We start from the raw sequence: 27,150 nt of genomic DNA, 5'->3' as shown, positions 1-27,150 counted from the left end.
CTTGACTGGCCCAGTCAGAGCCCGGACCTAAAGCCAATTGAGTATTTCTGGAGAGACCTGTAAATGGATGTCTACCAACGTTTACCATCCAACCTGACGGAACTGGAGAGGATCTGCATGGAAGAATGGCAAAGGATCACCAAATCCAGGTGTGAAAAACTTGTTGCATCATTCCCAAGAAGACTCATGGCTGTACTAGCTCAAAAGGGTGCTCCTACTCAATACTGAGCAAAGGGTCTGAATACTTATGACCATGTGATATTTCAGTTTTTCTTTTTTTTATTACATTTGCAAAAATTTCTACATTTCTGCCTTTTTCAGTCAAGATGGGGTGCAGAGTATACTTCAATGAGAAAAAAATGAACTTCTTTGAATTTACCAAATGGCTGCAATGAAACAAAGTGAAAAATTTAAAGGGGTCTGAATACTTTCCATACCCACTGTATGCGTTCTAACTATAACCTCTTAAAATAACCATTTTTCCTGAGGAGCTGGGAGCTAGCAAACCTGTCTTTATAGGAAAATGGCAGTGAATCAGCTACAGTGGTGGAAATAAGTATTTGAACCTTTGCTGATTTTGTAAGTTTGCCCACTGACAAAGACATGAACAGTCTATAGTTTTAAGGGTATATTAATTTTAACATTTAGAGATAGAATATCAAAAATAAAATCCAGAAAATCACATTATATAAACTATATAAATTTATTTGCATTTTGCAGTAAGAAATAAGTATTTGATCCCCTACCAACCATTAAAAGTTCTGGCTCCTACAGACCAGTTAGACGCTCCTAATCAACTCATTACCTGCATTAAAGACAGCTGTCTTACATAGTCATCTTTATAAAAGACTCCTGTCCACAGACTCAATTAATCAGACAGACTCTAACCTGTTGTGAGTTCATTTTCCCCTTCGTCACTGAGGTCTGGTGAGCTCCCTATTCTGGTGAATGAAGGTAATGAGCCTGATTATCAGGCACCTGAGCCTAATGAGGATGACTGGCTGAGTGGAGTCACGGACTGGATATAAGGCTGCCGACGCCCTTCTGCCCTGCGGGTGATTTCTCTGTGGACTTCTAGGACACCAGTCTGATTCCTGCTCCTCTAAAGCTAAGTTTTCTGTTTTGCCTGTTAGCATTTTTGTTTTGTTTTTTGTTTTTCCTTGCTTTTCTGTATTCTGCCATTCCCTGCTGGGGTGAGCTGAATCTCCTTTTGCCTGTAGCTCTGTCTTCAGAATATTCCTGAGTACTGACATAGCTTTTTTGAAGCCTAGCGTCTTAAGGGCCTTTTTCACTGTCAGTCTGTTGGCTCTTATTTTCATAGGGTTTTTCACAGATTGCAGACAGCAGCCTTCCTGTCCTTTTCTATCTAGTTAGCTTGGGCCCCATCTTTGCTCAGTCTTTCTTTCTGTCTGTGTTAGTATTTTCATCTTGCTTCACCGTCATTATATGTTGGGGGCTGCCTATTGCTTTGGGGTCTGCTCTGGGGCAGTTTAGATTTCCCCTTTCTTTCTTTAGGCCTATTTAATTCTCCGGCTGTGATCGAGGGGTCTAGGGCATCGTAGGATCCCCCCACGGCTACTGCTAGTTGTGTTGATAGGTTCAGGGGTCTGCAATCCGATAGCTGCCAACTTCTCTGGTTTTCTGGACTTACCTAGCATTTCTGTTTTTGCCTCCTACGGTGACTCAGTCATAACAGAATCACCCGCCATACCGCAGATCCTAGGGTACTCAATAGCAGGAAAGAATTGTGTTTAAAAAAAAAAAGAAAAAGGTGTGTGTATATTCTTTCCTCTATATCTCTGAGGCCGTAGGGGGAATTTTTTTTTCTCTCTCAATGGAGATAAAGCAATTGTCTGATCGTGTGGAGCAGCTCGCTGCGGAAGTGCAGGGAATTTCCGCCTACCTGATGTATTTTTTGGGGATCGATCTAAATTTTTGAGTTTCAAAAATAATTGTAAATTATTTTTTGCCTTGAAGCCTAACTCGTCAGGGAGCTCCGCGCAGCAGGTTAAAATTGTCATCTCTTTGCTGCGTGGCGATCCCCAGGATTGGGCATTTTCTTTGAAACCAGATGATCCTATTCTGACTAATGTGAACACATTCTTTCAAGCTTTGGGGTTGTTGTATGACGAACCTAATGCTATTGATCAGGCTGAAAAGACCCTGTTGGCATTGAACCAGGGTCGAGATTCTGCAGAGTTGTACTGTCAAAAGTTCCGAAAGTGGGAGGTCCTTACTACCTGGAATGATAATGCCTTGGCTGCTCTCTTTCGGAAGGGTTTGTCAGAAGCCGTAAAAGATACTATGGTAGGATTTCCTGTTCCCTCTGGTTTGGACGATTCTATGTCATTAGCCATTCAGGTTGATCGGCGTTTACGTGAACGCAGGATTGCACGAGAGGTGTTGCCACCGGTTGAACAGACGTCTGAACCTATGCAATGTGATAGAGTTTTGTCTAAGGCGCAACGTCAGGAGTTCAGAAGGCGTAATAAGCTGTGTTTTTTCTGTGGAGATGCCTCACATATTATTTCTGTTTGTCCTAAACGAGAGAAACGCTTTGCACACACGTTTTCTGTTGGTGGTGTTCAACCTAAGTGTCTTCTGGCAATTACTCTGATCTGCTCCCTGTCCACATTTTCCACCAAGGCTTTTGTGGATTCGGGAGCAGCGCTAAACCTAATGGACTTGGATTTTGCTAAACGTTGTGGATTTCCGATGACACCTCTGCAGACGCCTATCCCTTTGAGGGGGATTGATGCTACTCCTTTGGCTAAAAATAAACCTCAGTTTTGGACCCAGGTGGTCATGCGGGTCGCCCCAGACCATCAAGAAAATTGCAGATTTTTGGTGTTGCATGGTCTGCATGATGCCGTTGTTCTGGGGTTTCCCTGGTTGCAAATTCATAATCCAGTTTTGGATTGGAAATCTGTGTCTGTGGTGAGTTGGGGTTGTCGGTGTGCCTTTAGTGAAGCTCCGGTTTTTTCCACCTCTCCTCAGTCGCATGATGTTCCTGACTATTTGGCGGACTTTTATGATGTATTTAGTGAGAATGAGTCTGCGTCCTTGCCTCCTCATAGGAGTTATGACTGTGCAATTGAACTGAGCCCGGGGTGTAAATTTCCCAAGGGTCGGCTCTTCAATTTATCTGTACCCGAGCACGAGGCTATGCGGTCCTATATTAAGGAGGCGTTGGAGAAGGGTCATATTAGACCATCCTCTTCACCCTTCGGTGCCGGTTTTTTTTTTGTGGCCAAAAAAGATGGTTCTTTAAGGCCTTGTATTGATTATCGTGCCCTCAATAAAATTACTATTAAATATCAGTATCCGTTACCCCTGATTTCGGATCTATTCTCTAGAGTTAGAGGTGCTTGCTGGTTTACCAAGATTGACCTCAGGGGGGCGTATAATCTTATCCGCATTAAGCAGGGGGATGAATGGAAGACGGCGTTTAATACTCCGGAGGGACATTTTGAGTACCTGGTGATGCCTTTTGGGCTCACTAATGCCCCTTCTGTCTTCAAATGCTTCATGAACGATATTTTCCGAGACTTTGTCGATAAATTTTTGATTATCTATCTGGATGATATTTTGATTTTCTCCAAGGATTGGGATTCTCATGTGGAACATATTCGGACTGTGTTCCGGATCTTGAGGGAGAATTCCCTGTATGTCAAAGGATCGAAATGCCTTTTTTGAGTACAGAGGATTTCATTTTTGGGATTTATTTTGTCTCCGTCAACTATTGAAATGGACCCGGCCAAGGTACAGGCCATTTATGATTGGGTTCAGCCCACTTCTTTGAAGGCCCTCCAGAAGTTTTTGGGTTTTGCTAATTTTTATCGGAAATTTATAGCAAAATTTTCTAGTATTGCCAAGCCATTGACTGATCTGACTAAGAAGGGTGCTGATGTGTTGAATTGGTCTCCTGAGGCTGTTGCTTCCTTTCAGGAGCTGAAGCGAAGATTTACCTCCGCCCCGGTTTTGCGGCAACCTGATGTCTCACTCCCGTTCCAGGTAGAGGTGGATGCTTCTGAGATTGGTGCAGGAGCTGTTTTGTCCCAAAAGGATCCTGTAACATCTAAAATGAATCCCTGTGCTTTCTTTTCCCGAAAGTTCTCTCCATCTGAACGTAACTATGATGTGGGGAATCGGGAACTGTTGGCCATGAAATGGGCATTTGAGGAGTGGAGACATTGGTTGGAGGGAGCTAAACATCAAGTTGTGGTCCTCACTGACCACAAGAATTTGATTTACCTAGAGTCGGCTAAACGCTTGAACCCTAGACAGGCTAGGTGGGCCTTGTTTTTTACACGTTTTGATTTTGTGGTCTCTTTTCTTCCTGGAACTAAGAATGTCAAGGCAGACGCCCTCTCTAGGAGTTTCTTTGCCGATTCTCCTGTGGTGACCAAGCCTGCTACCATCTTAGGCGAAGGGGTAGTTCTTTCTGCCATCTCGCCCGATTTGAGACTTGCTCTGCAAGAGTTCCAGGAGGACAAACCTGAGCGTTGTCCCAGTGGAAAGTTGTATGTTCCTGACCAGTGGAAGAAGAGAGTGATGTCTGAAGTTCATTGCTCTGCATTGGCTGGTCATCCAGGTATTTTTGGTACTAGAGATCTGGTGAGTCGCTCTTTTTGGTGGCCCACCTTGTCTCATGATGTCAGGAATTTTGTGCAGTCCTGTGGGATGTGCTCCCGGTCTAAATCTTGTTCTCGCTCTAGTGGGTTGTTGATGCCTTTGCCGGTCCCCAGGAGGCCATGGACCCATATTTCAATGGATTTCATCTCTGATATGCCGGTCTCTCAATGAATGACTGTTATTTGGGTGATTTGTGATAGGTTCTCTAAAATGGTTAATCTTGTACCACTCCCTAAGTTGCCATCTTCCTCTGAGTTGGTGCCCCTGTTTTTGCAACAGGTGGTTCGCTTGCACGGGATTCCTGAGAACATTGTATCTGACAGAGGAGTTCAGTTTGTGTCTAGATTTTGGAGGACTTTCTGTTCCAAGCTGGGAATTCAGTTGTCCTTCTCCTCTGCTTTTCACCCTCAGACCAATGGGCAGACAGAGAGAACAAACCAGACCTTGGAGTCGTATTTGAGATGTTTTATTTCCGCTGATCAGGATGATTGGGTTTCATTTTTGCCCTTGGCCGAATTTGCTTTAAATAATAGAGCTAGTTCTGCCACTTTGATGTCACCTTTTTTTTGTAACTTTGGGTTTCATCCTCGATTTTCTTCAGGGCAGGTGGAGCCTTCTGCCTGCCCAGGTGTTGACACTGTGGTGGAGAGAATGCACCAGATCTGGGACCAAGTGGTGGATAAGTTATCTCTCTCCCAGGAAAAGGCCCAGCGGTTTTCCAATCGACATAGGACCATTGGTCCCCAGTTTAAGATTGGTGATATGGTGTGGTTATCATCAAAAAATATTGCTATGAAGGTGGCTTCTCCTAAGTTTAAGTCTAGATTTATTGGACCTTACAAGATTTTGGAGATTATTAATCCGGTCTCTTTTCGTTTGGCTCTTCCTGTCACATTTAAAATCCATAATGTGTTCCATAAGTCCTTGTTGAAGAGGTTTGTTGAACCAGTTGTTCCTGGGGTGGCACCTCCAGACCCTGTATTGGTTGAAGGTAACATGGAATATGAGGTAGAGAAAATACTGGATTCATAGAATCATAGAATCGTAGAGTTGGAAGGGACCTCCTGGGCCATCTGGTCCAACCCCCTGCTCAAAGCAGGATTCGCTAAATCATCCCGGTCAGATGTCTGTCCAGCCTCTGTTTGAAGACTTCCATTGAAGGAGAACTCACCACTTCTCGTGGCAGCCTGTTCCACTCATTGATCACTCTGTCAAAAAGTTTTTTCTAATATCTAATCTGTGTCTCCTCCCATTCAGTTTCATCCCATTGCTTCTAGTCTTTCCTTGTGCAAATGAGAATAAAGTTGATCCTTCTACAATGTGACAGCCCTTTAGATATTTGTAGACAGCTATTAAGTCTCCTCTCAGTCTTCTCTTTTGCAAACTAAACATTCCCAAATCCTGCAACCTTTCCTCATAAGACAGGGTTTGCAGACCGGTCACCATTCTGGTCACTCTTTTCTGAACTTGCTCCAGTTTGTTGATGTCTGGCTAGACGGAGACTCCAGTATTTGGTTAAGTGGAAGGGTTATGGTCAGGAGGATAATTCCTGGGTCTCTGCCTCTGATATTCATGCCAAAAGATTGGTGCGTGCATTTCATCGGGCTCACCCTGATCGCCCTGGTGGCGTGGTTGAGGGTTCGGTGACCCCTCCTCAAGGGGGAGGTACTGTTGTGAGTTCATTTTCCCCTTCGTCACTGAGGTCTGGTGAGCTCCCTATTCTGGTGAAGGAAGGTAATGAGCCTGATTATCAGGCACTTGAGCCTAATGAGGATGACTGGCTGAGTGGAGTCACGGACTGGATATAAGGCTGCCGACGCCCTTCTGCCCTGCGGGTGATTTCTCTGTGGACTTCTAGGACACCAGTCTGATTCCTGCTCCTCTAAAGCTAAGTTTTCTGTTTTGCCTGTTAGCATTTTTGTTTTGTTTTTTGTTTTTCCTTGCTTTTCTGTATTCTGCCATTCCCTGCTGGGGTGAGCTGAATCTCCTTTTGCCTGTAGCTCTGTCTTCAGAATATTCCTGAGTACTGACATAGCTTTTTTGAAGCCTAGCGTCTTCAGGGCCTTTTTCACTGTCAGTCTGTTGGCTCTTATTTTCATAGGGTTTTTCACGGATTGCAGACAGCAGCCTTCCTGTCCTTTTCTATCTAGTTAGCTTGGGCCCCGTCTTTGCTCAGTCTTTCTTTCTGTCTGTGTTAGTATTTTCATCTTGCTTCACCGTCATTATATGTTGGGGGCTGCCTATTGCTTTGGGGTCTGCTCTGGGGCAGTTTAGATTTCCCCTTTCTTTCTTTAGGCCTATTTAATTCTCCGGCTGTGATCGAGGGGTCTAGGGCATCGTAGGATCCCCCCACGGCTACTGCTAGTTGTGTTGATAGGTTCAGGGGTCTGCAATCCGATAGCTGCCAACTTCTCTGGTTTTCTGGACTTAGCTAGCATTTCTGTTTTTGCCTCCTATGGTGACTCAATCATAACACTAACCTCTACAACACGGGCAAGACCAAAGAGCTTAATACGGATGTCAGGGACAAGATCATAGACCTGCACAAAGCTGTAATGGGCTACAAAACCACAAGTTAGGCGCAGGGTGAGAAAGAGACAACTGTTGGTGCAATAGTAACAAAATGGAAGAAATACAAAATGACTGTCAATAGACATCGATCTGGAGCACCATGCAAAATCTCACCTTGTGGGGTATCCTGGATCATGAGGAAGGCGAGAGATCAGCCTAAAACTACATGGGAGGAACTTGTTAATGATGTCAGGGCAGCTGGGATCACAGTCACCATGAAAACCATTGGTAACACATTACACCGTAAAAATTTAAAATCCTGCAGCGCCCGCAAGGTCCCCTGCTCAAGAAGACACATGTGCAGGCCCGTCTGAAGTTTGCTCATGAACACCTGGATCACTCTGAGTGATTAGGAGAAGGTGCTGTGGTCAGATGAGACAAAAATTGAAGTCTTTGGCATTAACTCAACTCGCCTTGTTTGGTGGAAGAGAATTGCTGTCTATAACCCAAAGAACACCGTACCCACTGTCAAGCATGGAGGTAGAAACATTATGCTTTGGGGGTGTCTCTCTGCTAAGGACACAGGACTACTTCACCGCATCAGCAGGAGAATGGATTGAGCCATGTACCGTAAAATCCTGAGTGACAACCTCCTTCCCTCCGCCAGGACATTAAAAACGGGATGTGGCTGGGTATTCCAGCAAGACAATGACCCAAAACATACAGCCAAGGCAACAAAGGAGTGGCTCAAAAAGAAACACATTATGGTCATGGAGTGGCCAGGCCAGTCTCCAGACCTTAATCCCATAGAAAACTTATGGAGGGAGTTGAAGCTCCCAGTTGCCAAGCGGCAGCCTCAAAATCTTAAAGCCGTAGAGATGATCTGCAAGGAGGAGTGGACCAAAATATCTTGTGACATGTGCGCAAACCTCATCATCAACTACAAAAACCGTCTGACTGCTGTGCTTGCCAACAAGTATTAAGTCTTGTTTGTCAGAGGCATCAAATACTTATTTCTCAGTGCAAAATGCAAATTTATATAATTTATACAATGTGATTTTCTGGATTTTATTTTTGATATTCTAACTCTCAATGTTAAAATTAACCTACCCTTAAAATTATAGACTGTTCAGGTCTTTGTCAATAGTCAAATTTACAAAATCAGCAAGGGATCAAATACTTATTTCCCCCACTGTAAGTGCATTTATTTTTGTGATTTTTCCCAAGTCTAAACCATCATGTCAGTTTCCTCAGTGGACCATGGTTGTTAGTATTATTTCAATTTAATTAACCCCTTTCTGATATCGGGCGTAATAGTATTACGATGTATGACACCCACCCTTTGATGTGGGCTCTGGTGCTGAGCCCACATCTTTTCCAGCACATGTCAGCTGTTTTTAAGGTGCTGTACAATCACTTTGTGTTTATGTCTGCTGCAACCTATACTAGCATGTATGCTCTGTTTATCATTATTTCAATAAATTATATTTGAGCTTGGAAAAACTCTATTTTGATCTCCTGTTGTGCTTAATAGCTCTTGCATGAGATTCTATTTATTTTGTATTGTTCAGTGAGTTGAGCCCTTTATTATATTTCCTAGTGTTTGGGGTATTTGTATTTAATTAAAAAAATGAGCATACACAAATTTGGTATTGCCGCGTTCAGAATTGCCCGATCAACGTAAAAAAAGAATTAACCCAAATGCTAAAAGACGTAACGAGAAAAAAGTCAAAATGACAGAATTTTTTTGGGTCGCCACAACATTGTATTGAAATGCAATAACAGGCAATCAAAAGATCGTATCTGCACCAAAATGGTATCAATAAAAACTTCAGCTGGGCGCGCAAAAAATAAGCCCAACTCAAGATCACGAGAAATAGAGACACTACAGTTATCGGTAAATGGGGCAACCGTTTTTTGTTTTGTTTAACAAATTTTGGAATTTTTTTTCATCACTTAGATGAAAAAGAACCTAGACATGTTTGGTATCTATGAACTCGTACTCACCTGGAGAATCATAATGGCAGGTCAGTTTTAGCATTTAGTGAACATAGTAAAAAAGCAAAACAAAAAACAACTGTGGAATTGCACTTTTTTTTGCAATTTCACCGCACTTGGATTTTTTTTCCCGTTTTCCAGTGCATGATATGTTAAAACCAATGGTGTCGTTCAAAAGTAAAACTTGTACCATAAGAAACCAGCCCTCACATGGCCATAATGACCAAAAAATAAAAGTTATGGCTCTGGGAAGGAGAGCAAAAAAAGGAAAACACAAAGATGAAAATACCTCCGGTGTTAAGGATATGTGGGAATGCAACCAATGCCAACCATTTCAATGCCCTATCAATAACATGTTAAAGTGAATTATGCCCTACCAACTCAATGCCCTACCAGTGTGTGAAAGTGAATAATGCCCTACCAACTCAGTGCCCCACCGCGTGTGACACTAGCAAATGGGTGTTGCTATTTCGACCTTCGTCCTTGCAAATCCTCCTTCCTTTTTTCCATAAAAGAATAAAAAAATGTCTATATATGTCGGTTGAAGCTACAGTTGTAAAGTCTGCCTGAAGCCATAAGCTCAAGGTACTCAGATCCCAGAGGAACCCTGGTCTTCACCCTTTACAGGAAATTGGATTTACAATGGGACCTCCTTGGTAGGGTTGAGCTAATATGTTCGGAAACCGTCGCCAAATTTGAATTTGTCATATTCGTGTCATATTGGTACCCTATTCGTGCCAAATTTATGTTTGACAATCGATTCCGAACATATTCAGTCATCTCTACTCCCATTGACTCCAATGACGTTCGGCGAATACTGCAAATACAATATTCACTGTCAATCGTAATCGGAACCGAATTATGAAAAATTTGCTCAACTCTACTCCTGGGTTGCATACACAGATCAGCTGCTGCCCAGAGGAGCGAGGAGGAGGCAAATCTAGACTAATTTGCCAGTTCAGAAACTGTAAAGACAAAACCAAGGTGTAAGGAGATGGACATATTACCCATGTTCCCCCTTGAAGAACACATGTATTGCATAATGTAAATTGTGATATGCACTAATAATGTTGATATCGTGTTCTGTCTGACAGTAGATAGAGTTAGAGTTAATATTTGGGACTATCCCAGAGTGGGAAGGGCTAAGATGAAGGGACAGAAACAGTTTGTCTGTACGTCAGATAGGGCCCAGTGTGTGTCAGAAGCAGACGAAAGGTGTGGACAGTAAGCAGCACCACATCAAGTGGGTGTACTGAAGTGAGAGTAGACCAAAACTGTGGTTAGCGTGAACCAGTGTAAAGATGAATGAAAACTGACAAAAGAACAGAATGGACAACCGGAGACAATGCCTAGCAGCAGTACGGCCGGCCCTGAGTTCATAATTCAGAAATGTAACAGTCCAGAGAACGAGATGAAGAGAGCGCCCCGAGTAGACATTCCATGGAATCAGAAGCAGAGAAGCTAACTGCCGGCTACATTGGCAAACTAGTTCCCTTGAAAGCAAAGATGACGCAGAACCGAGGGTTGTGAATAGGACTCTCACTAACTGGACTGTAGTACTGAGACGAGTTGTGGTGAAGGAAGGTGAAACAGTGAAAGCAGAGAACAAGTGTGTTAGGAGAAAGGAACTGTCACAGGAATACCGCAATAGAGAAGGACCAGAATATTGCGTTGTCTGGTTACATGGACTCCTGCACTTATTAGAACTGCTTCACCATGCTATTAAGCAGTGCAGGTTTTTCCTCGTACTGTCATTGCAAGGGTTAATTAGTTCAGTAGATCTCCTGCAGCTCTCCATCCTGAATGGCCTCAGCTGTTCTGTGTTGGAGACTATCCTCTGGTATATATGCTCACCATTGGCATTTGGGAATTGCAAGTGATAGTTCACACTTCCTGGTTTGGTGTTGAAAGAGATGTTCAGTGTTTTGGAGTAGGCAATTGGAGAGTTATTCAGGAGAGTTCTGTGATGTAGGTTTGCAAGTTTATCCTTGTACTCTCCCATTTGGGTTCTCATTCCTACTACTACTCTTTTTCCCCACACTGTTGTTCTGTGAGTGTATTTGTATGTTTGTAGTTTTCTGTTATCCCTGTCTGTCTACCCCTTTCAGTCTGGTTAGCGTAATTCTATACACTTGAGCCTCACATCTCCCTGGGTGAGGGAGGGAACAAATAAGGGTTAAGATAGGGGCATAGCAAGGTACGTGACCCCGGCATCGCCACACCTTTTGGGGTAATCTGGGGGACAGGGATACACTAGGGCGTCCACTAGTTTGAGGGATTGATTAGGTGCCCACAGTCCCTAGTCACTACATGACAGGAACTGTTACTGTGTGTAAAAATGCTACGTATTGTGAAGGAAACATTTATCAAGCTGTGTACCCATTACCTGTTGTACATAGTCCCCACTAAGGTGTCATTCAGTAAAACGTTTATTTTTGACAGATGGTCTCCCTCGTTAAACTGTTCCAACATCTGGTCCTGGCCAACCCAAGTAATTAGCCTGCAAGGGTGTAGTGCCCGCATGCACAACTCTACACACCCAGCAAAGACCACCACCTTGTTGTAACGTGTCGGGGCGTAAGAAGTGCGTTCTTTGCTCATGGCTACTGCCCCGCTCCACATTACAAGGGGTACAGCCGGGGGTCAGATACAAGGTGGTCAAGAGAAGTCAGGCTAGCAGTGGCCAGAGACAGAAGGGATAGGAGAACACACGTAGTCAGGGTCACAAGTCAGGTCAGTGTAAGAGCATCAGGAGTGTCCTGATCAGAGAATCAAGAAAATACAAGCAATGACTGGCAACTTCCAGCAGTATGCAGTTTAGGGTCCCGTTACATTTAGCGATGCACCAGCGATCCCGATAACGATGCGACCCGGTCAGGATCGTTGGTGCATCGCTAAATGGTCACTAGTGAGCTGCCAAACAGGCAGATCTCACCAGCGATGCAGCGACGCAGCAGCGGTCGTTACTTACCTGTCACACACAGCGATGATGACGTGCTCCGCCTGCGTCCACGCGTCGCTCATCGGCGCCAGCAAGAAGCCCAGCAGGAAGCCGCCGCCGAGAAACGGCCCAGGATGTTCTCGCGCGATCAGCGACAGCCAGCAGGGGAGCCAGTCGGAGGTAAGTATCAGACATAGCGATATCGCTAGCAATATCGCTGCTGCGTCACAAAATCGGTGACGCTTTAGCGATATTGCTATGTGTGATGACCCCTTTACGTAGGGTGTGGAACTGATCCCCCCATTAGCCACAGCAAGGAGCTGATTACCCCTACTGAGCTGCTGGACAGCACACACAAAAGTCATCTGACTGGGTGGCACCACAGGTCTCAGCAACACCAGTGTCCCTGTCAGGACAGTCCCAGCGCCACACCACCCACAACTTGAATACCGCAGGGCCCGGTAACAAAGACATTACTGGAGCAGGTCTGGACCTACAATCCCAACATAGTTTTTTACAAGAGCACACTTACACCTCCATCTCTTATGTACTAGACTGGATAGTATACACTTCACTCTTCTGGGCTCTCTGCTTCTTTTATATGGTATTTTAATGTGATTAATAAAAATTGATTTTATATTTCTCCTTCTGGTTCTCGTCGGCTACTGTTATGCAAGTCTGAATTTGCATGTGTATTAGGGGAGGAATTGCATGAAATCGCTTATGTTCATGAGGTCTCTTGGAGCCATGATTTTTGGACAAAATCCAGTGTTGTTTTCTCCTTCATTACCACTTTGCTAAAATTATATCAGCATAATCCATTTTATTCAAAGCTAAAGATGTACCAGGAAACTAAGATGTGAGCATAAAATCAACATTCATGGAGAGTAATCATCCGTCATTACCCAGGTGTGCATTTGGTATAGTATGAGTTTGAACATGTCTGATTTGTCTTTTTTATGCTTATTATGCAACTATCTATTTCCAATTTATGTAATTCTTCAAATTATATATCATTAGTAAACTCTGAATTAGTTTCTATTAATTGCACATATGGCATTATATACCAGAAACAAAAGCATCCAGACGTGCTGAACAGACAGTGTAAGCCTTAGGGGTACATGACCTGTGTGGCTACCTGGGGTGCAGGACTTGTCCCTGGTGGAGTGGGTGATGTAAAAAGCACAGTATGGTGCTCCAGCATCCGGGCCCATAGATGATGTATGTATAGATGATGTATAGATGATGTATAAATAAAGATTATTATTATTATATAGATGACCTTGGCTAAGCATGTGTCAAATCATATCTCTCGTCATGCAATTAAAGTGGAAGAAACAAAATAAAAAGCATTAAAATATTGCAAATTGACTTCACTTTTCCTAGGATGAATACAACAATGCCACTCATTTTTGCCAAAAAACATGATCTGCACCATTCACTACAGAGCATACAGAGGTATCACATTCGCGGTCATGCATGCAGGGACCAAGCCTGTGACCTCTTGGCACAAATGGAACAATTTTACATTTACCTGGTATGGCGGTATGTCTGTTTTTCTTTTAAAAAATGGGAGGTGCAAAGACATGTACAGTTGTGGCCAAAAGTATTGACACCCCTGCAATTCTGTCAGATAATACTCAGTTTCTTCCTGAAAATGTTTGCAAACACAAATTCTTTGGTATTATAATCTTCATTTAATTTGTCTTAAATGAAAAAACACAAAAAGAATCGTCCTAAAGCCAAATTGGATATAATTCCACACCAAACATAAAGAGGGTGGACAAAAGTATTGGCACTGTTCGAAAAATCATGTGATGCTTCTCTAATTTGTGTAATTAACAGCACCTGTAACTTACCTGTGGCACCTAACAGGTGTTGGCAATAACTAAATCACACTTGCAGCCAGTTGACATGGATTAAAGTTGACTCAACCTCTGTCCTGTGTCCTTGTGTGTACCACATTGAGCATGGAGAAAAGAAAGAAGACCAAAGAACTGTCTGAGGACTTGAGAAACCAAATTGTGAGGAAGCATGAGCAATCTCAAGGCTACAAGTCCATCTCCAAAGACCTGAATGTTCCTGTGTCTACCGTGCGCAGTGTCATCAAGAAGTTTAAAGCCCATGGCACTGTGGCTAACCTCCCTAGATGTGGACAGAAAAGAAAAATTGACAAGAGATTTCAACGCAAGATTGTGCGGATGTTGGATAAAGAACCTCGACTAACATGCAAACAAGTTCAAGCTGCCCTGCAGTCCGAGCGTACAACAGTGTCAACCCGTACTATCCGTCGGCGTCTGAATGAAAAGGGACTGTATGGTAGGAGACCCAGGAAGACCCCACTTCTTACCCCGAGACATAAAAAAGCCAGGCTGGATTTTGCCAAAACTTACTTGAAAAAGCCTAAAACGTTTTGGAAGAATGTTCTCTGGTCAGATGAGATAAAAGTAGAGCTTTTTGGGCAAAGGCATCAACATAGAGTTTACAGGAGAAAAAAAAGAGGCATTCAAAGAAAAGAACACGGTCCCTACAGTCAAACATGGCGGAGGTTCCCTGATGTTTTGGGGTTGCTTTGCTGCCTCTGGCACTGGACTGCTTGACAGTGTGCATGGCATTATGAAGTCTGAAGACTACCAACAAATTTTGCAGCATAATGTAGGGCCCAGTGTGAGAAAGCTGGGTCTCCCTCAGAGGTCATGGGTCTTCCAGCAGGACAATGACCCAAAACACACTTCAAAAAGCACTAGAAAATGGTTTGAAAGAAAGCACTGGAGACTTCTAAGGTGGCCAGCAATGTGTGGAGAGATCTAAAAATGGCAGTTTGGAGAAGGCACCCTTCAAATATCAGGGACCTGGAGCAGTTTGCCAAAGAAGAATGGTCTAAAATTCCAGCAGAGCATTGTAAGAAACTCATTGATGGTTACCGGAAGCGGTTGGTCGCAGTTATTTTGGCTAAAGATTGTGCAACCAAGTATTAGGCTGAGGGTGCCAATACTTTTGTCTGGCCTATTTTTTGAGTTTTGTGTGAAATGATCAATGTTTTGCTTTTTGCTTCATTCTCTTTTGTGTTTTTTTCATTTAAGACAAATTAAATGAAGATAATACCAAAGAATTTGTGTTTGCAATCATTTTCAGGAAGAAACTGAGTATTATCTGACAGAATTGCAGGGGTGTCAATACTTTTGGCCACAACTGTATGTACAGTCATGGCCAAAAGTTTTGAGAATGACACAAATATATTTTCACATGATCTGCTGCCCTCTAGTTTTTATGTGTGTTTGTCAGATGTTTTTATCACATACAGAAATATAATTGCAATCATATTATGAGTAGCAAAAGGTTATATTGACAGTTAGAATGAGTTAATGCAGCAAGTCAATATTTGCAGTGTTGACCCTTCTTCTTCAGGACCTCAGCAATTCTCCCTGGCATGCTCTCAATCAACTTCTGGATCAAATCCTGACTGATAGCAGTCCATTCTTGCAAAATCAATGCTTTTATTTTGTCTGAATTTGAAGGTTTTTGTTTGTCCACCCGTCTCTTGATGATTGACCACAAGTTCTCAATGGGATTAAGATCTGGGAAGTTTCCAGGCCATGGTCCCAAAATCTCTATGTTTTGTTCCCTGAGCCATTTAGTTATCACCTTTGCTTTATGGCAAGGTACTCCATCATGTTGAAAAAGGCATTGTTGATCGCCAAACTGCTCTTGGACGGTTGGGAGAAGTTGCTCTTGGAGGACATTCTGGTACCATTCTTTATTCATGGCTGTGTTTTTAGGCAAGACAGAGAGAGCCCATTCCCTTGGCTGAGAAGCAACCCCACACATGAATGGGTTCAGGATGCTTGACAGTTGGCATGAGACAAGACTGGTGGTAGCGCTCACCTGGTCTTCTCTGAATAAGCCGTTTTCCAGATGTCCCAAACAATCGAAAAGGGGATTTATCAGAGAAAATGACTTTACCCCAGTCCTCAGCAGTCCACTCCCTGTACCTCTTGCAGAATATCAGTCTGTCCATGATGTTTTTCCTGGAGAGAAGTGGCTTCTTTGCTGCCCTCCTTGAGACCAGGCCTTGCTCCAAGAGTCTCCGCCTCACAGCGCGTGCAGATGCACTCATACCTGCCTGCTGCCATTCCTGAGCAAGCTCTGCACTGCTGGTAGCCCGATCCCGCAGCTGAAACACTTTTAAGAGATGGCCCTGGTGCTTGCTGGTCTTTCTTGGGCGCCCTGGAGCCTTTTTGGCAACAAGGGAACCTCTCTCCTTGAAGTTCTTGATGATGCGATAGATTGTTGACTGAGGTGCAATCTTTCTAGCTGCGATACTCTTCCCTGTTAGGCCATTTTTGTGCAGTGCAATGATGACTGCACGTGTTTCTTTAGAGATAACCATGGTTAACAGAAGAGAAACAATGATGCCAAGCAGCAACCTCCTTTTAAAGTGTCCAGTGGTGTCATTCTTACTTAATCATGACAGATTGATCTCCAGCCCTGTCCTCATCAACACCCACACCTGTGTTAATGGAGCAATCACTGAAACGATGTTAGCTGGTCCTTTTAAGGCAGGGCTGCAATGATGTTGAAATGTGTTTTAGGGGATAAAGTTCATTTTCTAGGCAAATATTGACTTTGCAAGTAATTGCTGTTAAGCTGGTCACTCTTTATAACATTCTGGAGTATATGCAAATTGCCATTAGAAAAAATGAAGAAGTAGACTTTGTAAAAATTAATATTTGTGTCATTCTCAAAACTTTTGGCCATGACTGTATACTATGAAGCTCTTTTATATTATTGTAGAGAGCTCATCTGCTATATCATTTATATAAGTATGTTTTGTAAGTTTATTGTCTGTTATTTACATATCAAAATTTTCAATAAAAATTACAGCTTAAAAAAAAGGCAACAAAAATAAGTCCCCACCCTGCCAGCAAAGCTCACCTTGGTAATATCATTACTGTATCAGTGATAATTAACTTGATTGGTAAGGGATTTTATGCAAGAGAAATTTAGCCATATTCCGCATACATTTTTTTTTTCTCAAAAAGGAAGAAATACATGGCAAAAGGAAAAAATCATCCTCTCAACCCACTGTACACCTGACAGATATACAAACTGATGTTGTCAGATAAAAGACAAAATGACCAAAAGTGAAAATGTGATACCTTCCCAGAAGCCAAGATGTCAGGTTCTCAATAATGGGATATTAATATATAGTATAATCCTGTATTCTAAACATTTCTACTAGAACACAAGTGAAAGGCCAATTACATCAGCACCAGTGTACGCTAGCATTTTAATCTTGCTAATCCTCCTTGATGAAAACACATTGAGCAAGTCCTTAAGGTTTAGGAATATCTACTTATAGAACTTGCACTTTGTGTCACCCATGGTCCTGGAAAGGCAAATCAAGGCACTGTCCCATATATTATGCAGTAAGCCTTTAGAGAACAACTAGCGTTCCATAGCTACATACAGTCCTACCTATCCATCTTACTATTATACCATGAAATCTCCAGCAGGACTGCCTCTACCAAGGCTGATGACATTTTACTCAATCAAGATCACTTAGACAAGTGTAAATTATATAAAATACAGTTTAAACAATCACTAAGCCAGTTATGAATCCACCTAACAGTTGCTTTGTCCATTCCATACCTAGTCATTTTTTTCAATAAGGATTGTGTGAGATACTTTGTCAAATGCTTTGCTGAAGTCAAAATATACTATATCTACAGCATTTCCCTGATCCACCTAATCAGCGATTCTGTCATAGAAGGAAATTAAGTTAGTCTGACATGACTTATTAGTTACAAACCCATGCTGACTCTGTTTAATCACTTCATTCTTATCCAGGTACTGACATACATGTTGTTTAATAATTTGTTCAAAGATCTTTCCTGGTATAGAAGTCAGACTCACCGGCCTATAGTTGCCTGGGTCCACCTTCTTCCCCTTTTTGAAGATAGGAACAACATTTGCTCTTCTCCAGTCTTCTGGGACTTCTCCTGTTCTCCAAGAATTTTCAAAGATTATGGAGAGGGGTTCAAAAATGTCTTCTGCTATCTCCTTCAGTACTCTGGGGTGTAATTCATCTGGACCTGGAGACTTGAATTCATTTAGGTTAGCTTAGTGTTTCCTCACTATCTTTCTGTTTATAGATATCCTGGATTCTTCTATTTCCTTAATAGGACAGTGAAGAACAGTTGATGTTACATTTCCTTTCTGAGAGAAAACAGATGCAAAATAGGAATTTAAAAGTTCGGCCTTCTCAAAATCCTGTCTTACCATTTCATCATTTTCATCCTGTAAAAATACTATAGCATCTTTGACTTTTCTTTTACTTTTGACATATCCCCAAAATCCTTTATTATTGCTTTTGACGTCTCTTGCAAGCCTCAATTCATTGTCAGCTTCAGTTAATCTGATTTGTGCCCTGCAGGTTCTGCAGACAGCATCATAGTCTTCTTTAGATATGCCTCCCTCTTTCCATTTTATAAACATTTCTTTCTTCCTTTTTAGCATGTGCTTAAGTTCTGTGTTCATCCATCCTGGTTTCCTTAACTGCTTCCTATTCTTCCCTCTTTTCAGAATTGTTAACAATTGTGCTTTGAGAATTTCATTTTTCAAGATTTCCCATCCTTCCTGGACATTTTTGTCTGTAAGGATATCCAGCCATTGGATCCCTCCAATTCTCTTTCTGAATCCCTTAAAATCTGCCTTTCTGAAATCTAACCTTGACGTCTGAGTCTTCACAGGTCTTCCTCCTCTAGTTATAAAAAATTCTAAAATAGCATGGTCACTACCTCCTAGGGTCCCAGCCACTTTTACCTCCTTAACCATTTCCTCCCTGTTTATAAGGATTAGATCCAAGGTAGCAGATCCGCTTGTTTTCTCCCCTACCTTTTGGAAGATAAAGTTGTCAGCAAGAGAGGATAAGAATTTTGTTGATCTGCTAGTTTTGCCTGAGAGAGATTCCCAACAAATGTTTGGATAGTTGAAATCTCCCATGACAACTATGTCATATTTTTTGGAGAACTTGGCCATTTGATGCATAAAGAGTTCATCCATATCTTCAGCTTGCACAGGCGGCCTGTAGTAAATGCCTACAATGGTGTCCTTTCCGTTGTTCTGTCCTTGTATTCTTACCCAAACAGTTTCCACAGAACTCCCAGTCTCTGAAGCTTCAATCTCTGTGCAGATATACGCGTTTCTAACATACAATGCGACACCCCCTTCTCGTTTACCAAGTTTCTTGCAAATAAGTTGTATTCTTCTAGTCTTGTATTCCAATCATGTGTATTGTCCCACCAAGTTTCAGTGATTCCAATGACATCATATTTCTTTTCCTGTTTTAGTAGTTCCAATTCTCCTTGTTTGTTGCCCATGCTTTGTGCATTAGTATAGAAACATTTTAGTTTGTGATTGGTTTCTCTTTCTCCAATATTTTTATTATTTAGATTCTTATGTCTTTGTTCTTCCTTTCCACTTCTAATAGCAGAGTTCTCAATCGCATTTGTCAGGTGTATGGCTTTTTCTGGTCTTTTGCTTCCCTTCCCACATTGTTCTAGTTTAAAGCTCTCCTGATGAGTGTAGCAAGGCGACTTCCAAATACATCTTTTCCAGTCTTCGTAAGGTGCACCCCATCTCTAGCAAGTAGTCCATCGTATAGGTAATTCACTCCGTGATCCAGAAATCCAAATCCTTGCTGACGGCACCATCGACGTAGCTAGTTGTTCACCTGCAGAATCTTATTCCACCTCCTTGTTCCAAGGCCATCCTCTGGGAGGATGGAAGAGAAGACCACCTGCGCTCCCAGTTCTTTCACTTTCTTACCTAAGTTTTCAAAGTCTCTGCAGATGGTTTCCAGGTCGTTTCTTGCGGTGTCATTTGTCCCCACATGTATTAGCAGGAATGGGTAGTCATCTGTAGGTCTGAAGAGTCCTGATATCCTGTCAGACACATCTTTAATTCTTGCACCTGGAAGACAGCACATTTCTCTTGGTTATATCCGGTCTGCAGATAGCGGCCTCTGTTCCTCTCAACAGGGAATCCCCCATGACCACCACTCTCCGTTTCTTCTTCACAACATTTTTCTTTCTCCATCCAGGAGGATTCTGAGGGTGTACAAGGTTGCTGTTTGTGGGCAAAGTCTTATCCTGATGTATTTCTTCATCGTTCTCCTGCGTGAGAGCCTGGTACTGGTTCCTTAGCAGTATGGGCGCTGACTGCTTCCCGATCCTCCTGCTTCTCTGGGTCACATGTTTCCACTCCTCTGTTTCTTCAGGTGCACTTCGAATTTCTTCTCTTTCTGTAACATGAAGAGATAATTCTGCTCTAAGAACTCTTCACCTTCCTTAATGATCTTCAATGTAGCTAACCTCTCTTCGAGATTTTGCAACTTTTCCTCCAACAGGGACACAAGCTTGCATTTGTGGCATGTGAAGTTTGGCTTTTCCACTGGTAAGTCTGTGAACATGTAGCAAGAAATGCAGCTCACCAAATGGCTCCTGGCCTCTTCTATATTGTTATAGTTATAGAGATTTCAAAATGATGAAAAATGAGCCAAAATTCAGCGCACGGTTTACCGATTTCCTCTTTTCAACTGCAACGGCCAAAATCCAGTGATCGTTGAGCTCGTGGAGACTCTTCACTTATCCCAGAAGGCACTGGGAATATGCAAATGATCTCCACAGGACTGTTCCCCTGGTTTTACACATACTAGGATGAGGGCATATACATGGATTGGGGGAGCATATACAAGGATGAGGGAGCATGTACCAGGATGGTGAGCATATATAGTGGGAAAAATAAGTATTTGATCCCTTGCTGATGGGGGCATGTATACCAAGAAAAAGGGCATATACCAAGGTGTGGGTGCATATACCAGGATAGGAAGCATATTCCTTTATATCTGCAGTCTGGTACCCCTGCTCCTGTCTGCGCCTGCTCTCTGCATGAAATCCAAACCACTGCTAGCCTGGATTTATGGCACTTCTATTAATGCATATGATCCTACAAACACAGGGAAGGTCTAGGCCAAGTATTTAAAGACAAGTGTTAAAATTTAGAGGAAATACAGATGCAAAATACACCACATGCAAAGAGTGTACTAATCCTATTACAATGAAAGAAAGTTCATACATAGATTATTCATGCCCATATAAGGTGAGATCCCATAGGCTTTCAAACTTCTGAATACCTGTGTAGGTTTAGCCGTGGGAGGTATCTAATACAGGGGTTGGTCTCATGTACTTAAAGGGAACCTGTCAGCAGGATTATGCATAGTAATCTACAGACAGTGTCAGGTCAGTGCTGTTACACTGAATAAAATGATACCTTGGTTGATGAAATCCGTGTTGTTTCTTAATCGTTATTTTCAGTTTTGTGTTAATGAGATTCTCATGTCCTAAGGCAGGGCTGGGTTATCTGGTGCTCTCATTATTCATAATGCAGACTGCTGACAGGTCACTGATCCCTCAAGGACCTGCCCCCTAGTTTGCATAATGAATATATGTACATAGTAGAGGAAAAAAAAAGTGCCGTGGCACCTGTGCTGCAGCATAATTGCATGTGTACTTTGCACTTAATCCCTTTTGCTGATTTAATTGAGCGAGGACAAAAAAAAGGCAATTTGAAAATGGCGCCTACACAGTAGCAGCTATCAGTATGTACAGATTTGATAGCTGCTATTGGTACAGAGATCTCCATCTGCGTGTGCCCCGGCAGTCATTTTCCCCAGAGTCCACCACATAGTAAACCATGTAAGGCCGGTTTCACATTTGCGCTTTTACAGCGCACGCACGGCCGGGGGTAGCTCCGCCCCCGAGCCGACTCTCTGCCCGGCGTGCCCGCCCCTTGCTTGTAGCGCCGCCTCCTAGCGGACAGCGGCGCCTGCGATCGGCGCACCCCATCTTTAGCATAGGGTGCGCAGATCGTGCGCAGGCCGTGCGCTAGTTGCGCTTTGACCTGCGCTGCGCACTTTTGACGGTGCGCCGTGCGCGCCAAAATCCGAAAAGTTGGATTTTGGCGCGCACGGCGCACCGTCAAAAGTGCGCAGCGCAGGTCAAAGCGCAACTAGCGCACGGCCTGCGCACGATCTGCGCACCCTATGCTAAAGATAGGGTGCGCCGATCGCAGGCGCCGCTGTCCGCTAGTAGGCGGCGCTACAAGCAAGGGGCGGGCACGCTGGGCAGAGCTACCCCCGGCCGTGCGCGCGCTGAAAAAGCGCTAATGTGAAACCGGCCTAAGGCCGGTTTCACATTTGCGCTTTTGTGCGCAGCGCATCGTGCGCACCCGTGCGCATGCGCACTGCGCACCTATGTTTAACATGACGTGCGCATGTTTTTGCGCACACTTGCGTTTTCGTGCGCATGCGTTTTTTTGTCTTTTGCGCCAGGTGCACCAGACGCAACATGTTGGATTTTTTGGTGCGCCCTTTCTCTGCAAAAAAACGCATGCGCACGCTTGCGCACGGAATGCGCAAAAACAACACATTGAAGTCTATGGTAACGCATGCGTGCGCATGGTCTTGCGCACGGTTGCATTTTTTTACGCATTCGTTTTTGAGTGAAACAAGTCTAGAATGTTCTCTAGACAATGGAAAAAATGTCACACCTAAAAACGCATGTGCATAAAAAAACGCAGACGCATGCAAAAACGCATGCAAAACGCAAGCAACGCTGCGTTTTTTTGACGCATCAGCATGCGCATGACGCTAAAAAAACGCGCGTTTGTTTTGCGTTTTTCTTTGCGTTTTTTATGCGCACGATGCGCTGCGCAAAAAAACGCTAATGTGAAACTAGCCTAAGTGCGGGGGCGCTTGGCTTTCACAAAATGTCAGGAGAGCCCCCGCACCACCGAACACCTGCAGCGGCACACATCGGAACACCGCCTCATCCCAGCCTGCGGCCTGCAGCAACGCTCCACTCCTGCCTCCTCAAGCAGCGACCCTAGGACCCTGCTCCACCGTGGCCGGTAAGGTATAAGTGCATTATAAGACGCACCCCCATTTTCCCCCAAATTTGGAGGGAAAAAAAGTGCGTCTTAAAATCCGAAAAATAAGGTATATTTTTCCCACAAAAATGTTGTAATGTAATGTAATTTTGTTCCTTTTTTCATAAGGATAGCAGGAGAATATGGAACCCAAAATGTGTTGTGCAATTTCTCCTGAGTACACCAATACCCCATAAGTGCTGGAATGGTTTGGGGGTGCCATGTCACATTGGCAGAGCCTCTGAGGTGCCAGTACAACAGAAACCCCCTAAATGTGAACTAATTCTATCTAGTGGTGCTGTGATTATATTGACACATGTGCCTCACAGAATTTTATAGCGGTTAAGAAAGAATAAATTACATTTTTACCACTAAAATGTTGTTTTATCACCAAGTTTTAATTTTTCTAAGGGCTAATAGGAACATTTTTTTTTTTACAACAAACTGAAGTCCATTATTTTCCTGAGTGCGCCAATACCCTACATGTAAATCGGGAAATATTTTTCAGGCACAGTGCAAAGCTCATAAGGCAATGGGCGCCAGATTTTACTGTTATGGTGTGCAGGGGCCATGATCCACTGGGAGAGACCATGAGGTGCCAGAACAGCAGAATCCCCCATAAGTGATCCCATTTTACAAACTACACCTATCAATTAATTAATCTAGGGATGCAGTGATCATATTAACACCATGTGTGTCGCAGAATTGTATACCATTGGGCAGTAAAGAAATAAATAATTAAATTTTTAACAACAAAATTTTGTTTTAGCGACAGATTTTACATTTTCACATAAGTGGGTAAAAATGGCACCATAATTTGTCACAGAATTTCTACTGAATGTGGCAATACCCCATATGTGGCTGTACAGTACTACTTAGCCATCCGGAGAAACTCGGAAGGAACGGAGTGCTATTTGCCTCCTGGAGCGTAGATTTTCCTAGAACAGTTTGCGGAATCCATTTACAGAGCCAATAATTGCTAGAAAAGCAGAATCCCCCCTCAAGTGAACCCATTTTAGAAATTATACCCCCTTTGGGAATTTATCTACAGGTGTAATGGAGATTTTGAATCCATGGGTAATTTCCAGAAACAAGCAGCAATGAATGCTGCCGAGTTAAAATTGCAAACTGCCATTGTAGTGACCAGCACGCTGTAGTGATCAATACGTTGCAGTCACCAGTACCAGCTCATGCTTCTGGAGACATGCACCCGTAAGTTAGATGAGCTCTCATCGCTTCAGAAATGCCAAACATGTAGACGCTATATGTGGTTTAGGTACACTGTGGGGAATATGGATTTGGGAGCAGAGAATTTGCTGAATTTCTTTTGGAGGGCAAGGAGTCATTTCGCTTTTCCAGAGCCTTTGTGCTACCAGTAACGTGGATGCCCCTATATTTCTGTTAACAGATGACAAAATCTATTTGGGACTTGTTTTTTTTGGTGGATTGAAGTTTTTATGGGGAACATTTTCCATGTTTGGAATCACATTTATCCTGAGCTCTACACTGAGCACTTTTTTGGGTGTTTCCATCTAAATATCAGAGTGACGTGATTCAGATGAAACCTCGAAGGGATCCATTAACTATAATGAGGCAGCAAAGTTACTCTGGACTCCGTCTGGCTTCTGTTCAGTGGTGTCCTTTTCAGAAGTACACAAAACTGTGGCTAACTGCACTTTTATGCAATCCTAAAAAGACAGAAACTGCGGGATCACAAGTCAGACGGGGTCCACAGTGCCTACATCTGCCTCATTTTAGGAAATCTTCCGTTGAGGGGTCCGTCTGAATCACGTATTTCGTAGATTTACACGGAAACCCCGATGGAAGCGCTCAACGCAGCGCGCAGGATAAATGTGCACCGAGCCTTACTGCGATCTTTGGGAGGCGGAATGAACAAATCAAAAGCAGGTGAAGAATTGGTTTTATTTAATTTTTACGCCATTTCTCATGCGGTATAAGTTATTACGCAACTTTATTCTTTGGGTCGGTGCAATTACAGCGATACCATATTTATAGCGGGTGTTTATGTTTGGCTGCTGTCACACACTAAAAGACGTTTTTTATTGCAAAAAATAGTTTTAGGATTACCATATTTTGAGAGTAATAATTTTTCCATATTTTGGCCCAGAGAGTCATGTTATGGCTTGCTTTTTGTGGGATAAGTTGATGTTTTTATGGGTACCATTTTCAGACACATGACATTCTTTAAACACAAATAAATTCCCAATCGTAGGAAGAAAAAGTATAGCACAACTCAAATTACAACTAATACACCCAAATCCCTTTGTCAAGACAAATAAGCAAGAAATAGGGATAAAAAGAGTTTTTGCAAATCAAATAAATTTTATTACATTAAAATTAATTAACAGAGCATTAGCAGGCAAAAAAAAGGGCATAAATAACAACAATTACACCTTACATATGAGATAATCCATATTAAATCTGTGCACTAGTGCTGTATTGCATAAGGGATTAACCTATTAGCAAAAGTATGAAGTGCACACACGAGCAGGGATTAGCCTATTGTCATAGGCACAAAGTGCACACAATGGTTAAACAATATAAGGTGCTATAATTACAAAACTTACATGGAATAAGAAGGAGTGCTGCCCAAGCCTGCCGACCCTACACGCGTTACGCTGCAGCTTCCTCAGGAGGCGTGAGGAAGCTGCGGTGTAACGCGTGTTACTTCATACTTATGCTAATAGGTTAATCCCTTATGCAATACAGCACTAATTTAATATGGATTATCTCATATGTAAGGTGTAATTGTTGCTATTTATGCCCTTTTACTGCCTGCATTAGCTGTAATGCTCTGTTAAATAATTTTAATGTAATAAAATTTATTTGGTTTGCAAAAACTCTTTATCTCTACTTCTTGCTTAATTGTCTTGACAGAGGGATTTGGGTGTATTACATGACATTCTTTGATCACTTTTTTTCCAATTTTTAGGAGGCAGAATGAACAAAAAACAGCAATTCAGGATTTTTTTTTTCTGGGGGGGGTAAAATTGATAAGGCAGTTTTATTCTTTGGGTCAGTACTATTACAGCGATACCTTCTTAATATAGTCTTTTATGTTGTGGTGCTTTTACACAGTAAAAACTTTATTTAAAAAATAATTATTTTTGCATCACTTTATTCTGATAGCTATAACTTTTTTACTTTTCTGCAGATGGAGCTGTATGATGGCTTGTTCTTGGTGGGACAAGAAGACTTTTTCAGCGGTACCATGTTTATTTACATCCTTTTTAATTGTGTTTTATTACACTTTTTGCTCAGCGGTATGATAATGCATTGTTTTTTACCTTTTTTTTATTTTTATTTTTTCACTAAAGGCGTTAACTAGTGGGACAGTTTTATAGATCAGGTCGTTATTTTTTTCATATAAATATTTATTTATGGGTACAATATCTTGATTTTTTATCATCTTTTTTATTTTTTATATTTCTACAATCATTTTTAATTTTTTTTTTTTTTAATTAGTCACTATGAGACTATCATTTTTTGCAGGCTGATCGCTTGTATAGCATGGGGATGCAGCAGCAACCCCATGCTTTAGAAACTGTCAGCTGACAGAGAAAGTTGCTGATCATGCACTGCGCATAATCAAGCAACTATCCTAGCTCTGGAAACCCGAATGTCGTCATCACATCATGTCACCAAGGTAACAATCCGAACCAAGGGAGGAGGGACTGTCATCCCTTTGCCGTCTCCCTGAATGCTGTGATTGAGCTCAATCACAGCATTTAGCAGGTTAAAGTGCCGGGAGCGGTGTGGGACTGCTCCTAGCACTTAGTGCCAGGTGTCAGCTGTCAGAATCTGCTGACACCAGGTGGAGATCGCGCGCAGACTATGTGCATGCACGATCACGATGTAGTAATAATACTTTCCGAGTCAATAGGCCCAGGGCACAGGGATGTATTATTACTGCAAATGTCAGAAAGGGGTTAAAGAGGTTGTCCAGTCCAAAATGATAAGTCAGCTCTCTGTGACTGCAGACTTTTGAAGTCCGCCAGCACACACAATGTGCACTGTGAGGATTCGCCGGTTTCTGAGCCTGGAATGGCGGCGAT

At 42.6% G+C, this 27,150-nt stretch overlaps 1 protein-coding gene across 5 annotated transcripts in view; it reads right to left on the bottom strand.

Annotated features, from left to right (window-relative positions):
• The window catches only part of LOC141080444 (apoptosis-inducing factor 3-like), a 131,235-nt gene that overhangs the window by 83,913 nt on the left and 20,172 nt on the right, over nucleotides 1-27,150 (bottom strand). The gene's annotated exons all lie outside the window — the stretch shown is intronic.

Source organism: Dendrobates tinctorius, unplaced genomic scaffold (genome assembly GCF_039654945.1).
Source record: "Dendrobates tinctorius isolate UK_male_01 unplaced genomic scaffold, ASM3965494v1 ptg000016l, whole genome shotgun sequence".
NCBI lineage: Eukaryota > Metazoa > Chordata > Amphibia > Anura > Dendrobatidae > Dendrobates > Dendrobates tinctorius.
Note: the sequence above shows the minus strand (reverse complement) of the source record. Positions and strands in the feature narration are given on the sequence as shown.